Genomic DNA, 14,639 nt, shown 5'->3' with positions numbered 1-14,639 from the left:
CACTGTCAGCTCAGAGCCTGATGTGGGACTCTATCTCGTGAACCATGAAATCATGACTTGAGTCGAAATCAAGAGTCTGTCGCTTAACCAACTGAGCCACCCAGGTGCCCCAGAAGAAATCAGATTTTACCTTACGTACTTAAAATACTGGTTCAAGAATTTTGTACTGTAGTTTTTGAAATACATTAGAAAGAGTATATAAAGTACTGTAACTATATCTCCAACAACTATATTGCCATTTCACATTTTCCACAAGGTTGATTTAATTTGTGGTATTAACTCACCAAAGTTAATGGTCCTAGTAGAAACACAAATGAGAGAATTACTTTTGAGGGAAAGTTATCACATCTGTGTGGTCTATATGTTTGTGAATTTGCCATTCAACAAATGGTGAATATTACCATTTATTAAATGGTTCCTCCAGAAATTACTTCTTTTCAGTGTCACCTAATGGATATATTTGTCACTGCCACTCACTAGTGAGTAATAATCCATTTAATACGTGTTATATCTCCTTAAAAGTTGAGTGAAGTTTTAAAACTAACCACATTTTTTAAACACTACAGTTGTAAAAATCATGTGCACATAATTTTCTGTAAGAGTTAAGTTTAAAGAATGTCCAATTCCACTGCTCATCTAGTGTTATTTTACTAAGCAGCCACACCTTCATGGTCAAAAAATCACGGAGAAATATCAAATGACTCAACTGAAAATCATCTTGTTGCTTACAATTAGAATAAGAGGAAATTATGGAATTAATAGCATCCTAGTAGAGGAAATGTGATCCTCAAAGCTTTTGAACTTCAGTGAAAGACTTAATAAGCCTATTTCTTTTCATAATAAAGAATAGTTATTTTTTCTCTGATCCAACCCACTATTCCATGTTTCAAAACTAGAAAAGAGTTTTTTCAGTGTAAACTTAAAAGGCAAAAACAAGACATTTGCACAGCAAAGCTTTTTCCCTTCTTACTCATCGTGCTAGTTTGCTATAGTCACACAGTCCAAGCCAGCCTCATTCAACAACAAAGTCAAAGCTTTTATTTATAATTGAGCAGACTTTCTTCATTAAATTAATCACAAAACAGGTCCCAACAGAGAAAGAACCTAGGATTTAATTCTATTCACTGTCCCCTATTTATTCCTATTCATTAATTCAAGAACACATGTTCAGTTCCTCACTTTCACAGCCATTACAGACAAGAGGGTCACAAAGATGGATACAACAAGGCCCGACTCTCAAGGAGTTTACATCTAGGAGCTTGTTCAGATACATGAACAAGTAGTTGTAACACAATATGTGTAGGATAAATCTGTCATAACCATGATGTTGACACAAAGTCAAGCGAGTGGGAGGAGGAAGCAACAGAAATTTTTTAAAAGAAAAGGGTATTCCTAACCATATAATCTTATTAGACTTTTATAGGAATGATAAAATACTCAAACAATTTACATGTTCATTGTTAATTGTGAGATAATTTGAAATAAAATGTAAACACACTTCAGTGACATTGCACAAGTTATATTAGGAATGACTCCTCAGTTCATTCAGCTATATTTTATGAATAGCCATATGTCCTAGCCATGCTGCTAATTATTAAGGATGCAAAAATTAAGAGATGACTGTTTCTCTCCTTAAGGATCTTACACTATATGGGGCGCCTGGGTGGCTCAGTTGGTTAAGCCTCCAACTTCAGCTCAGGTCATGATCTCGCGGTTTGTGAGTTCAAGCCCCGCATCATGCTCTGTGCTGACAGCTCAGAGCCTGGAGCCTGCTTCGGATTCTGTGTCTCCCTCTCTCTCTGCCCCTCCCCTGCTTATGCTGTGTCTCTCTCTGTCTCAAAAATAAAAACATTTTAAAAAATTAAAAAAAAGATCTTACGCTATAGAAATAATGAGTGACATGTTAATGAATATTTATATCAACATAATAATAATAATATGTACAGGGGCACCTGGGTAGCTCAGTCGGTTGAGCATCTGACTTTGGCTCAGGTCATGATCTCGCAGTCCATGAGTTCAAGCCCCATGTTGGGCTGTGTGCTGACAGCTCAGAGCCTGGAGCCTGCTTCAGATTCTGTGTCTCCCTCTCTCTCTTTCCCTCCCCCTCTCACTCTCTGTCTCTCTCTGTCTCTCAAAAATGAATAAAAATTTTTAAAAAAATTAATAGAAAAATATATGTACAAAGTCCAGAAATAGTACAGAGAAATGGGAAATCAAATCCATTGGGAGATGCTTAGGGAGGGCCTCATAGAGAAGATGATGCCTGACAAAGTTTCTAGTGATGAACAGCTGCTTGCTAGGTGGACAAATAAGGAAAGCCCTAGAAAGAGGAAATAACACGTGCAAAGGCACAGTAGTAGAGAATGCCTTTGATAATGATTTACAGTGTATGCCAATATTCCAACTTAATTAGACATTCATGTGAAGTATCAAATAAAATGATAATCATAACTGGTAAAGATGAACTACTATGACTCACAGCAAACATCAAATAATATATAGTCATATATCCTCAAATACAAAACATAGATATCAGAGCACCAGGGCAGCTCAGTCAGTTAAGCATCTGACTCTTGATTTCGGCTCAGGTCATGGTCTGACAGTTCATGAGTTCGAGCCCCACGTCAGGCTGCATGCTAACAATGCGGTGCCTGTTTGGGATTCTCTCTCGCCCTCCCTCTCTACCCCTCCCCCACGCATGTGTGCACCTTTTCTGTTTCTCTCTCTGAAAATAAATTAATAGAATTTAAAAAAGAATTGTTTTTAAATAGACACTACAGATATAACGGAAAATGCTTTGTATTTAAAAGGTGAGTGGTCTCATTCGACATTGATGAAATAAGCAAGAAAATATTTGAATCAATTTTTCTAGCTCTAGGTTATCTCTAATTTAGGCAAAGAAATGTCAACAGTTTGTGTGGATGCAAAGAAAGATCCACCATACTAAAAGGGTGACCAAGGGTCCTACACAATAAAAACAAGGGTAGGGTGGGAATTCTTTCTTTCTCAGACAGCACTGACTCATGGGAAGGGGTAGAGAACAGGAGAAAATGAGGACATTGTGCCTCTGGCTGCTTTTTGACAACTAATTGAGCCAATCCTTCATGGTCCTGTCATGTTCCAGAAGAAGCTTTCTCAGAAGAAATTACCACAGTGCCCAGGAACCATCCAACTTCTGATTATTAAATATTCTACATGTCCTGGCAATCATGTGTTGGCACCAGAGATCCTGATAATGTTCTTTAAACTATTTTAAAAAGCAAGATTGATATACTAAGGCTTACATAGAAACTGCAGAGTCTTGATAGTTATTTACCTAACATCCTTCCTGAGAAAGCTTCTCTCGTTACATGATGTTTCATGTTTTTTCCCCAGGCTAATTTTTGAATCAAGGCTTGAGGTTTTCAACAAATCTAAGAGTCAGGAAAGCTGGCCTGTCTGTGAAGTTCTTCTACAGATAGGGGTTGAATTATGAGGTCACTCACAATCTATTAGATTTTATTGGCCCTCTTCTAAAGTTTATCCATGTTATTAGTAAATGGCAAGAGACTGGGAGACAAACATCTTGACATCTCTACCTCCTGGCATTTTTCCGTTTCAGCAGATCACTGTTACTATCCTTTTACTGGTTGCTACCTCTTTATTTGAGTTTCTGAAAGCAGAGGCACAAGATTAATTTTGTCAGAATCACTTGAGGAGCTTTTTAAAGATGCAGATTCCTGTACCCCTGGGTCTACTGATTCCAAATTTCAGCAAGTGGTTTTTGGGAATGTGCCTTTATATACTTTTAAAAATTGTCAAATCAATATATGCATGTGAAAAAATAGCATCCAAATATTTGTAATGCATAAAACGTCTGTCCTGCCCCTCCCCACCCTCCAGGCCCATATCCCAGAGGCACTCAATCAGTTTGTATTCTTATGGATGGTAAATATCTTCACACCTCCAATTAATGTGTTTATACTGTTGTTGATTTAACAGATTTAGACATGGCCTATATTTACTTCCTCTTAGAAAGAAATGAAGCGTTAGCTCTCTTGTCTCCCATCTGCCTTCTTACATTTTCGCAGTTGAATTTTACAACTAATTTTAGTCAGATTTGTACAGTTTTTGCATTACCATGGCTTTGTAAATTTGTTCGCTGACCCCAGTGGCATATATTAATACATTTTCCCCCTTAAACAGCTTTGTGAAGTTTCACTTTGTCTTTCTCTCTTACTTGCAACATCTTTCTTAAAACTATTTTTTTTTCCTCCAAAAGCACCATCATATTAGACCCTCTAGAGGATCTCTTTTCTGGCTCCTGTCTGAGGCCAATTGTATATCTGACCCTTGGGGATCTTCCATTGTGTCTCTCCCCTGCAGAGTCCCCCATTATCCACATTGTACGTCTTTTTTATGGTAGCTCATTTTACTAAGAGCACAGTCCTCATATGTGTTGTGATCCTCAGTTGTCCATATTTAAAAGTGGAACTGAAAAGTTTCTCTAGGGTTCTTAGCCAGGGGCAGAATATGAAAGTCTGTTAAATAAGGCCATTTTTTTGGAGACACCCTTAGTTTTCAACTTGGGGCAGGTATGGGCGCTCTCCATACAATGCCGCCAGGAGGATCTTCTATATACTTGTATCAGATGTCTCCCAATCCCAAGCCTTTCTTGGATTCTGTAGAGCAACTGAGAGCCCTTCTTGTCTGTGTCACCTTCCCCTCCAAGAACACACTAAATATGGGCCTCCTGGGTGGGTCACTCAGTTAAGCGCCTAACTCTTGATTTTAGCTCAGGTCATGATCTCATAGTTTGTGGGATCAAGTCCACATCAGGCTCTGTACTGACGATGCAGAGCCTGTTTAGGATTCTCTCTCTCTCTCTCTCTCTCTCTCTCTCTCTCTCTCTCTCTCTCCTTTTTCTCCCTCCCCCTCCCCCTGCTTGTGTTGTCTCTCTCTGTCAAAATAAACATAAACACACACTCACACACACACATTAGAACAGGAATGCACAAATGCTTTCTGTAAAGGGCCAAATGTATATATTTTAGGCTTTAGGGTCCAGGTAGTCTCTGTCACAACTATTTAAGTCTGTCATCATGAAAGCAGCCTTAGACAACACACAAACAAATGGATATGGCCGTGTTGCAGTAAAATTGTATTTACAAAAACAAGCAGGAGGTTTGGCACCATGAGCCATAGTTTGCCAACCCCAACTCTAGAACAGACCTTCCAAAGCCATGATAAATTAGTTATCATGCCTTTATTTTTATTCCATATGCTAAAATTCTCTTCAACTGTCATGTCATATAACAGCCCCTCTGTCAGATAAATGGCTTCTCTCAAGTTCTCTTCACTGCAGTGGGTTTATGCATTTTAAAGTCCTTGTTAAAGAAGATAGCCATGTGGATTCAGTCTGCCATCTGGAACTAGAAGTCTTAGAATCTGCATTTTTACACCCACTGAAGTTTGAGAATGACTGAACATAGTGGTACAAGAAGACTCCTTTCCCATCTACTGTACAACTTAAACATTCTCCATCCTACCCTGACTGCCTGTCAATAGAGCCTATGCTCAGCATTACTTTTAAGGAGTGTTTATGAATATTCCTTGGTGCCAACTTTTGGGATAGAGTCTATGGCCATCTACCCAATAGAACAAAGCCAATTAATCCTTATGTTTATCTTTCGTATCAGTCTAGGACATTGAATCAAGAGCAATTTCTCATTCTTTGGGGATTTTAACCCCTGTTAATACTTTATCCCGTAATTCACATTTTCTGAAATCTTAGTTATTCTTTTGCTTTCTAGGGGACAGTAAAGACTAACCTGAGGTTGTGAGTGCTAGATGAGCAGGTGACTGCTTGGCTCTCAACAGGACAGTCATTGCTCCTCTTAAGGCTGGCCCTTGGGTACTGATTCTCCAGTTAATGGTCATGCAGTGGTTTCCCACCCCGCTCTGCCCCTAACCATTTGATTTTTCCTAACCATTTAATCTTTCCTAGCCAGTTTTAGCTCAACGGTTTAATAAAATTCCACAGTTATTAACTAAATATCTCCTGAGAAAGAGCTATATGTATTGAGAAAGCCCAGGAAGTAATTCAAAAATGTTTTCTGTGTCCCATTTTCCCTCTACCTCATAACTTGTAACCAGAGCAGCCTCCCTTTTGAATTTTGAGCACACGCCTGTGTTGGTCTGTCCCAACTGCCATCTTACTGATTGGATTGCTTTATAAAACGTCTTAGTGAATCAGCCAGTCCTTCATCACCACCCACCTCCACCTCAAATGTTCACATTTAGATGGTACTGTCAATATCCAGAAGCAGATGAATGAATCAGGGAAATGTAATTGTTCTATTTGAAGTATCTATTTAGTTTTCTATTGAAATCCACACCAAAACTCAGTAACTTAAGGAACAATCAAATGTTTACTCATGATTCCACATTCTTGCCTGGGTGGTTCGCATCTGCTAGGCTCACTTTGGGACTTGCAATAATAAAAATGGAGCAAGGACCCTTAATCAGGGCTCTTGTCTTCTCCCGGACATTAGCAGTCTTTCACATTTTAATCCTGCATCCCACTTTCTTGCTACCTAAGAAAAAACTTTAGACTCAGAGTCTACAACACAATCAAACGTTTCCTCGTGATTGCACATTCTTGCCTAGGTGGTTCTCATCTGCTAGGCTCACTTTGGGACTTGCATGTGGCCACAGTAATCTAGAAGCTCTCCTGGGGCTAGGATGTGCTAGGTGGCTTCACTTGTAGTTTGATGCCTCAGCTGGGATGGATGGGACTCCTGAGGTAAGGCACCTCTTTCTCCACGTGGTCCCAGCCACAAGGTTTCTGGTCCAGTTTCCATGGTGGCTTAGGGCTCTAAGAGAGAAAGGAAAACTGGCAGGCCTCTCACAGCCTAGCCTGCAAACAGCACAGTATCCCTTCTACCTCTTCTACTGATCAAAGCAAGTCACAGGTTTGCCCGTATTCAAGGGCAGGGAAAGTAGGCCCCATGTTTTGGTAGGAGAAGTGGCAAAACATTTCTAGTAATCTTTCATCTACTGCAGTATCCTTCCTGTGACTTTCTTGTTTCTAAATTACCTGACTTTGTTCAAACTTCCCTGAGAAAATGATCTTTTACCTTCATGGACAGTCTATCTTTTTACCTTTGTGGTACAGAAGCATTGCTAACGTTTTACCTTCCAGTTTTCATTGTGCCACGAATAAATAACAGTGAATCATAATACCGCGTCCAGGGATTACAAGCAGTAAAATCACCAGATCTCCAGCTCTATATTTCTAATAAAAAAGAGGAAGTGATTGCAGCAATTCAGTTTGTAAGATCTAGCAAAATATTCAGATTCAGATCTATGTTAGATACTTTTCTAAATAACCCCTTGATATTAACATCATTTGTGCCTTTTTAGGCATTTATGAACTACAAAACTATGAACTATTATGCTGCAAAAAAACAAAAAGCAAAAAAAAATCTTGTGCTCTGCAAAAGCCAGAAAATACAATTGAATTTCTAGCCAACTGACCAAAACTAATATCTCCAGTAGAAAAGAAATAAACTGTGTTTGTTTAGCTTTTCAATATATCTACTCTTGATTCTTTCCAAACACACCTAACTTTCAAAACCTCACTTCATGTTGTTCAAATACCTAACATCTCCCCTGCAAGTAATACGCCTTTTGGATCGATCACAGGACATCTTGCAAAGAAGGCAAGAGACACACTAAACACTTTCTATCTTCTGTGCTCTTTTTAAGAGGATATATAGGGAATGCAAATGCCATCATTGGCACAATACTTGATTTTGGCTGCAAACCAAACCACTTGAAAGGATTAAAAATTGTTGCACTGGGGTGCCTGGGTGGCTCAGTTGGTTAAGCATTTGACTTCAACTCAGGTCATGATCTCACAGTTTGTGGGTTCAAGCCCCACGTCAGGCTCTGTGCTGACAGCTCAGAGCCTGGAGCCTGCTTCAGATTCTCTCTCTCTCTCTCTCTCTCTCTCTCTCTCTCTCTCTGCCCCTTCCCCGCTCACACTCTGTCTCTCTTGCAAAAAATAAATAAGCATTAAATTTTTTTTTTAATTGTTGCAACAATTCTTAAAATCATTCAATAATTTCAATAATACATTTAGTTTTTGAAAAGAGGTCTTTGTAACCCAAATAAATGCTGTTGCAGTACCTCTTTTTTGGCACATTTCTGCCTTATCTCATTTGGTAAATACCTTGTACGATGCTAGTTATGACCTCTTCATGTAAAATCACAGTCTAGAGAAAAGCTCACTTGAGAAGGATTAAATACTACACAAGTCCTGTCTAGTTCTCCTCTCTGCCCTAGGCTTCAGAGCTTTATTTCCATTTTAGCATAAATATAGCAAAGTTTGTTACTTTAATTTTGTTTCTATTTTCAGTGTTGGTGTCCATTTGGGCAAGTCACACAGTAATTGAGTTACAATATTCATGACCCCTGTAACATCAAGGAAGTCAATGCACTTAAATGTACTTTTAGCACTATTATTTTTATGTTATTCTGCATAAAAGCTTTACATTAATTTGCAGTACAGGTTCACTGGCCTTCCTAGGAGCTAAATAAGAAAGGAGGTGGGGGCTTTACTCAGTCTAAGAACAGAGCTCAGAACGGTGCTAGGTGTTATAACACCAGGGATGTTACATTAGAGTAACCTTACTGGACATGAAGTTGGCGTTTTAAAAATATGAAAGCTTATTATTTAAGTTTAATGGAAATGGATTGGAGATTATGGGATTAATGCTGTCTTTTTTTTACCTACTCTATGGAGGAAGTGGTTGGTTGTCATTATACTAGTGAAAGGTTTCAGTTTAAATTACACATATTTGAAATAATGGTATTATCTAAAAGCATTTAAGAAGTTTTTAGCATTTTAACTTCTTAGATCTGGGGCCAAGATCACCAAATCCCTCACTTAGAAATGAAACAAAAGTCTCCAAATAGGTACAAAGCTTACCAGATTCTGATGTCTGGATTGTCATATGTGCTTTTTTATAGACAATGTTAAATTCCTATTTATAATTCTCATTCCTATTCCTCTCCCTCCCATCACTAATGGAACTACACCTTCCGTTCATCAGGAAACAATATTTTTTAGAAAAGGTGCTTATTTTCACTTGTCCCCTCCTTTAGCTGACTTGTGAACTCTTGTTATTTTCAATCCTCCCTCCCCAACCCCTCACTGTAAGCTCTCTGACACCAGGGCCTATATCTGACTTCATCATTAATAAATTCCCAAGGCTTATTTACTACCAGATATATGACATATATTCAACTTGGTGATTGCACAGTTGAAGGGATCTATCTGTGCAGCACTGATTTGCTTACATGGATTACTATGGAGGCATAAGATGTGCTATAATAATCACAGATTTTTCTATGATTATTTATGCTCCCTTAGAGAATTATTTAAGGTTTTTCTTTGTCTAATTTAACCAAACATTTTGTTAGATGAATTATTACATATAAAGTTTTTAGAATAGGGCATGACATATGGAATCATTCAAAATTGGTTACCATGATTAATATTTATAAGACTACCTTCCAATAAATTGAAGGAAGCTTTAGTATTCTGGGAGTGATAGATCCATGAAAAGATTTATGAACATCTTAGGATGTTCACCATTTGGACCCTGGGAATTAAATGATTCTACATGGAACACTTAACAACAAAACAGTTCTTAACTTCTTAAAATAGTTTTTGATTTTAAAGGCGGTAACCAGAAAATTTTTAGAATGATGGTGCCATGTTGACAACTCTTATTCTGTTGGTAGACTGTCAGATGAAGTAGGACGCTCAACCTCTTTTGTGTGCATATACCACTGACATTGGGCTGGGTGCCATTCAGGTAGCCATTGGATTCTAACCCCTGTTTACTAGACACATGTTAGAGACATCAGTAACCTAATCTTAAGTTGTTTACTGAAGTTCCTCACTTTTTGGTATTATAACCCAGTCCAAAATAAAAGCATGCCGATCCTGAATCATAACAAACAAAAAGAAAAGTCTAGGGAGGGTAAGATGGTTAGAAAATGTATGAGGCAAAAAAAAAATGTTTTTGTTAAAAGAAATAATACTCCCTGAATCAAATATCTATATAGAATATTGGTGCATATTCCTACAGATTGTGGGCTTGTAAGTGGTCCTTGAATAGTTTAATTTCATAGATACACACATATATATTATAATCTATAGATGTGTGCAGTATAAATGAGAAAAAGAGGCAAGAAATATGTCTTTACCGTTTCATCAGCTAAGTCTTAGATCTTAGTTCATAATTATAAATCTCTTAGCATTCTAAACAAGAAGTCTTCATGGAAGTCAATAGGAGATAAATTGCCATGCAGACCTTTGTTTATAAGTGTAATTCTGCTGGTTTTTGCAAGCTGCCAGTGAAATTAGAGATGGAGCGCGCTGGAGACTGCACATACCAAACCGCTGCAGCTGCAGAAACATTATTCCCGTATCCAATGTAATTAATGTGCCTCTCACATGCGCCAGCTGAGGATTTGCATGAACTGACTAGAGCACACACGGTAAATCTTGTGTCATCATCTAATTTACTACTTTGTTCAAAAATCCAACTCTGCAAGGTGAAGTGTGCATTTTTTAATGGCGAGAACTATTGTCAGAAAGGAAAACGTTTCACCACATATATGAGATATTGACCAAAAAGAAAATAAAGTGGGAACTTTGTTTTGTGAAACCAAGATTAATAACCTAGAACTGTCTTTCTTCATACTATCACCTTTGTATTCCTTCCCTTTTTGTTTTAAAGTGTTGGGTCCTGAAATTTTCACTCCTCTTGCTTCTTTGTTGTTCTTCTTTCCTATTTTCTCATTTGACTGGGGGAAAAAAACTGGAAAAAAACTGGATCTATTTTCTCCAGTTTTCTCACGAGAGAATGAAATTTTGGGCCTGAAAAAACTGCCTTAGATTGCCACATCTCTAAATTTAATGTGAAGCACTTAACATACTTTCAAGCGTGGTGATGGATAGACACACTATGTAGCAGAACTGGCATGTTTTCAGAACAGTTTCTCATGGACTTGTATAAGATTGTGTTCCTGGATGGGGACATAAAAGCTGTGAAGTGTTAGAATAATGAAGTTGGTGCAAGATGTAGCAAGAGCTGGAATTATAAGAATCCATCCTGTGTGCAGTGAACATTCCTAGAAAATAAGGTGCCAGGATTTTCTGGTCATTGACATTTGCCTACAGGCTACATTAGTGATGACAGGTGTAATCTCAGAATTTATAAAGTAGAACCTCGAGCGCAAACTAAAGGACATATAATTGTTTCCATTGTCTTTCATCAAGGTGGGTCCTTGAGATATTTTTAACAAAAAATGCAAAGGTCATTTTTCCTTTGGAAAAAAATAACCATCTGCCATTTCCTAGAGAAAAGGTGACATTTTTCTATGAAAAGGAGACATTTTGCCCAGAGGCGAGTGGAAGCAGTTTCTGGGATTGCCTGACAGTGAGTTTACATAAGAGCAGAGTAAGATGCTGTGCCTCTGGCAGAAATGACATTTTCCCCCCTATTCAGGGTTGCAAATTCTAAAAAATACAAAACTGACTTTTGGGTGGTAGTTCTGGTCTCTTATTGATGTGTGCAGTGGCATTACTAATTAATGTTGTGAGCACGTGCCATGCTGAGACAAGGAGAGTTTATATAAAGATGGCAGACTGGGCACTGAGCCCTGAGCTAGAAGTCCATTACTTCACATTGGATTTCTATCACTGACTAATCTTGTCCTGTTTCACAATCCACCTAGTGCCCTACTGCACAGCATCAGTGTTCCTATCTATTAATAATTACTCAAAACAGATGTATGCATTTGCTCGTTCATTTATTCAGCAAACTTCATAGTAGGATGTTGAGTGGTTGCTTTGCATAGAAGTGGCTCTAGGTCCTGTCACCCTCCCCCAGGGCTACTGTGGAATTGCCCTACAACAATAAACTGCCCCCCTACCCCCCTCTATATAAAAAGAAGCTGAAGGAAAATTTTTCCTCAATGTAGTTTTCCTCATGTGGGATGCAGTGCAGGCGTTGACAGGTAATCCAGTTGTCCCCACGAGAAAGGGAGTGTTGCTTCCCATCTCCACCTCAACCCACATGAGAAGGGAGGCCCTAAGGGAATAATCCCTCACTGAAATTGAGGTTGTCTAAAACAAGGAGAGATGGCATTTTGATTTCTGAATTGGACATTTATTCAGGCAGTGAGTGGACTTGCTTCCCTTGCCATCAGAAGAAGAGAGAAGTGAATTGGACAGAGATGGAAAGATAAAGAGAAAACACGACAGTGAAGCCACTGCAACCCAGGATCTGGCATGGCAAGGCTATATGAGTTTTCTGTGGGAAAACCTGAGCCTGCCATATTTCATATACACTCAAGAGAGCTGCCTACTGGGCAAAGAAAACCCAACAAGAACAGGCTGGGCGGCGTTCCAATATGGCAGCAGCTGATGGATATGAAAGAGGTCAAGCTTGAATCAAATACTGCACTGACCCTGGAATGGATGTGCAGACCCATCCCATGAGAGAGCCAGCCCCTAGGTACCTGCCACTTCAGTGGTCAGTTACCATTCATCAGACAGGCAGCCACGACCAACACCATTGCAGCCAACTCAATAAAAAAGACTTCCTCTCTGGAAGAACTAGACCTTGAGGCGTAAGGGAGGGAAGAAGCAGTGACCTAGGGGCAGACCATGCCTCACCCACTTCAAGGCTATCAGCATCCCACTACAAACGAGCCCATGCAGAGCATAAGAGGAAAGTGATTTAAATCAAGTTTAAAGTTGAGGCTTTAACAAGGCTGGGCATATTATAGCCAAAGGTGACTTCAAAGTTAAGAATTTTCCCAAGCTATCATTAAGGACTGGGAACTTTTGGAGGTTGAAAATAGTGACTGTAGGGAAAAAACTACTTTACATTTTTAACACTCACCCCCCTAGATGAGACTGCTCAATACACTTGTTGTGTGTACATTGAGTGCCCACCACACACCAGCCATCCGTTCAGGTCTGGGGACTCATGGCCAAATAATACAGACTTTATCTTAAAGGAATGTACAGTCCGGCAAAGCAACAGAGGTATGTGAACAAATTTTAAATGACACCTGGAGGTAAACACTAGAAGAGATGTGTAAAGACTTCCCGAGGGAGACAGAGGAATAAGTCTGTCATGGAGGGAGATGGCATGGGAAGAGGGCAGGAAAGATTTCACAGATGAAGTGTGACTCAGAGACCTGAAGGGAGATTATGAATTTATTAAGCATTCCAAGTATGGGGAGTATTGTGTGCAAAAGTGCAGACATCCATTCATTCAGGAGACACATACTGGAGCTTTTACTATGAGCCACGAGCTGTGCCAGGTAGGATCTTGGCTTCCAAGATGAAAACAACATGATCCTTGCATGGATCCACATGTAGGGGACATAGAAAACCACGAGCTGTTTGTTATGCCTGGAACCTAGGAGGCAGCGCAGAAGGAAGACAGAAACAGAAGTCGAGGTGAAAGGCTGCCAGGAACTTAACAGGGAAGGGAACTATCAAACACACTTAGGAGGCATGGAGGGCTTACAAGCCGGGCTGCCTACTTCATCAAGTGTGCATTTTAGGAAGATAAATCTGGAGTCAGTATAAAATATGAATTGTGGAAAAACAGACAGGAATCAGAGGACACGGTCGGAAATGTTCAGCATCTCTTCCATTTCCCTCTCTGAACCCACCTTCTCCGGTTCCCTCTATGGACTCCACCAAGTGGCTCCCTTGCTGTAGAGCTCCCAGATGGGCTCAGTGAGTGAGAAGAAGCAGCTGGCAATCAGAGGGCCGTATGAAAGTGAGGCGCTGGCACTTACTTCCTTAGTTTACTTGCTGCCAGCTTGCTGTATGCTGGGCATCCATCTTCTGGAAGCTCTGCTCTAACAACCACCGGAGAAGAAAGAGGAAATTAAATGGCAAATACGTGGACACTGGAATCAGTGTTCCCTGTTGTCTGAGTGAGAGAGATGAGTGAAGAAAGACTTAAGTCTTTGGGTGCTTCTTTGGGTTTCACGCTTGAGCAGTGAGGTGGACTATGGTGCCTTTAATGCAGAAGGAGAAGCAAGTTAGGAGTGTTTTAACCTAATAAGACTGTTTCAATAACTCTTAAGTCGTAAGGAATTGAGACTAGGTTAGGTAATATGTGAACAAGGCTTATATAAGGCTTATGTTTGTAAGAGTCAACCTCTATATACAGTTTCCCTTCAAAGACAATTAAGTTCTCAATTTCATAATTTGTATTTTCTTTGTTGAGTGTTTTATGATTCCCTTGTTTATTTTTTTCCAACAAGCGGTAGCAATAAGATTTATTTTATATTGTCAGCAAAGTTCATACTTGTTAACAACTCAGTGGGGTGGGAGAGGGAAAGAATTATATGCTAAAATCCACAACATAGGGAATGCAAAGTGCTTCAGTCATTGAAAGCTGCCAAAAGGAAAAGGGAAGCAGCCTTGTTTTCCATCAGATTCTTCTAGGTTTTTCCAGATGGAAGAACGACCACAAATGGCTGAAAGTTATACAGAGACAGATTTTGATTCATTATAAAAAATAGCTTAATGACAGAGCGGGATTGCC

The 14,639-nt window shown here is 39.3% G+C and overlaps 1 protein-coding gene across 5 annotated transcripts in view; it reads left to right on the top strand.

Moving 5' to 3' along the window:
* MAGI2 (membrane associated guanylate kinase, WW and PDZ domain containing 2) overlaps positions 1-14,639 on the top strand; it is a 1,357,364-nt gene that overhangs the window by 1,046,443 nt on the left and 296,282 nt on the right. The gene's annotated exons all lie outside the window — the stretch shown is intronic.

This window comes from Prionailurus bengalensis, chromosome A2 (genome assembly GCF_016509475.1).
Source record: "Prionailurus bengalensis isolate Pbe53 chromosome A2, Fcat_Pben_1.1_paternal_pri, whole genome shotgun sequence".
Taxonomy (NCBI): Eukaryota; Metazoa; Chordata; class Mammalia; order Carnivora; family Felidae; genus Prionailurus; species Prionailurus bengalensis.
Note: the sequence above shows the minus strand (reverse complement) of the source record. Positions and strands in the feature narration are given on the sequence as shown.